A 2858-nucleotide genomic window follows, 5' to 3' on the forward strand; every position below is an offset into this window, starting at 1 on the left:
TGTGTCCACTTCACCCCATAGCTTAGTGTCATCTGCAAACTTGGACAGAGTACATTTCACTCCCTCATCCAAGTCGCTGATGAAGACATTAAAGAGTATCGGTCCAAGGATGGAGTACTGCATCCAGTTTTGGGCCCCACAATTCAAAAAAGATGTGGGGAAGCTTGAGAGAGTCCAGAGGAGAGCCACGCGCATGATCAGAGGTCAGGAAAACAGACCTTACAATGATGGGCTGAAAGCCATGGGGCTCTTTAGCCTGGAAAAGCACAGGCTCGGGGGTGATCTGATGGCCACCTATAAGTTTATCGGGGTGACCATCAGTATCTGGGTGAACGTTCGTTTAACAGAGCGCCCCAAGGGATGACGAGGTCAAACGGTTATAAAGTACTGCAAGACCATTTCAGGCTGGACATGAGGAAAAATTTCTTTACTGTCTGAGCCCCCAAGGTCTGGAATAGCCTGCCATCAGAGGTGGTTCAAGCACCTACATTGAACACCTTCAAGAGTAAATTGGAAGTTTAACTTGCTGGGTTCCTATGACCCCAGCTGACTTCCTGCCCTTTGGGTGGGGGGCTGGACTCGATGATCTTCCAATGCCCCTTCCAGGCCTAATGTCTATGAAATCTATGAAGGCTATAAGGAAGTTGCCAATATTATGTCCCATGCCAGCTCTCTGGGCCCTCACACAGCTGTCCCTGTGATGCCAGCCCTGGACAGCCGGTAACTCACCAGGGAGTGAAAACCACATTGCAGAGGCACTTCACGACAGGACCTGCAAGGACAGGAGACAGCTGGGGATGAGTAGGAGCAGGGAGCAGATATCCCTGAGCGGATATCAGGGCTGGGTAAGGGTTGCAGCAAGCTGTAGCCTTTTACAACTCTCACCTGTGGCCAAGCAGCAGCTCTGGAAAAAGAACATGCCAAGCAGAGGCAGCCTGTGGTCTGTCCAGGGGGGCACACAAGGCCTGCACTGGTCCTAGGGAGTGCATAGGCTCCATCAGGCTTCTGTGCAGTGTGCTCCAAGGCTCAAAATGGCTGGAGGCTTTTATACCCTGCAGCTAGGGACTGCCAGAGAGCTGCCCAGCCCTGGAAGAGGAGAGGTGGCCAGCAGCATCCAGTGGTTGGGTTCAGGCCAACCCCCAGTGGTTGGCAGACCTGGCTCTAAAGTTAGTGCTGGGTCATTCTACATGTGTATTACCGCACATTAACTAATAAGCTATCTGCATTTGCAGGTATCAGATTTAGTCATGATCAGCCATTTTTTCTATTCAGTTAGGGCACATGCATGTAGACACACACCCATACTGTGCAATAAATTAGGCTAATGCACAGTAATGCATCTTCTGTAGACGTGCCCATTGGATCACTCTGCCCTCCCTAGAAGCAGAGTTTCAACCAAGTTGGTTTATACTTCCTTGGTTCAAAAAGGAGGTAACATTGTAATGAAGTATATATATTTTTAGAATTATTCTACAGATTTAAGTAAATGACATCAGCAAGATCCTCTTCTATATTCACACTTCACACCTGGCACCTCTTTACCCAGAGTATCTGGTGCTAGACAGCAGGAAGAGTTTGGAAGAAAAGGAAGGGTGCATGTACACATGTGCATTTATTTTGCAGTAACTGAAATTATGGTGCAATACGGACATGTGTCTACATGTGCACGTCTGTACTGTGCAGTAAATATGGTAACTTACACTGATTTGAGCCTAAATTTGATGCCCACATCATGCAGGTATCAAATTTACACCTGATTAGTTACTATACAGTAACACACATGTAGATGCCTTACTGCTCAGTAACACTGTGTGTATAGATTGACTTAGGACTAACTTTAGTCCCAAGTCAGTCCACACAGCATTAATGCACTTTAACACCTGCACGTGTAGATACCAGCCTATTCCTGTTAACTGTTACTGTGCAGTAAATATAGTGTCATAGTTTCATAGTTTCATAGTTGGTAGGGTCAGAAGGGACCTAATCAGATCATCTAGTCTGACCCCCTGCCATGGGCAGGAAAGGATGCTGGAATGACCCCAGCTAGGTGGCTGTCTAGCCTCCTTTTGAAGACCCCCAGGGTAGGGGCAAGCACCACTTCCCTTGGAAGTTGGTTCCAGATCCTAGCCACCCTGACAGTGAAGTAGCACCTCCTGATATCTAGCCTGAATCTACTCTCCGTCAACTTATGACGTTGTTCCTTGTTACCCCCAGTAGTGCTCAAGAGAACAGGGACTCTCCCATTGCCTACTGGTCCCCCTTGGCAAGTTTATAGGTGGCCACCAGATCCCCTCTCAGCCTTCTTTTGCCTGCTGGCCCCTAAAGATGCAAGTGGCCCTCCTCTGGACCCTCTTGATGTTGCCCACATCCTTCCTGAAGTGCAGCACCCAGAACTGGATGCAGGGATGCAGTACTCCAACCGCGGCCTGACCAATGTAGCACAGAGGAAGAGGATCACCTCCTTGGACCTGCTCGTGATGTGTCTATAGATGCATGACAAGGTGCAGTTAGCCTTCCTGACCACGTCCCCACATTAGCAGCCCATGTTCATCTTGGAATCAATAGTGATTCCAAGATCCTTCTCTGCCTCTGTGCTGATGAGAAGGGAGTTCCCCAGCCTGTAGGTATGCTGCTTGTGAGGGAGCGGGGGCTAGGGGCGGCCGTGAGCTCCCTAGCGCCGCCTACCGCCACGTTAGGGTGACATAGCACCCTCAGAATCTCGCCCGCCACGACTTTGATGGTTAAATATATAATGTGGAGGCTGCCAGTTTCCCTAATGGACGGTCTTGTTGTTCGTCCCTATCCCAGACTGGGGATTCGATATGCGTCCTGCCTTAAGGGCAATGCGTGCCTCCAAG

The sequence above is a fragment of the Crocodylus porosus genome, unplaced genomic scaffold (genome assembly GCF_001723895.1).
Source record: "Crocodylus porosus isolate Cpor-Errol unplaced genomic scaffold, CroPor_comp1, whole genome shotgun sequence".
NCBI classification, from domain to species: Eukaryota; Metazoa; Chordata; order Crocodylia; family Crocodylidae; genus Crocodylus; species Crocodylus porosus.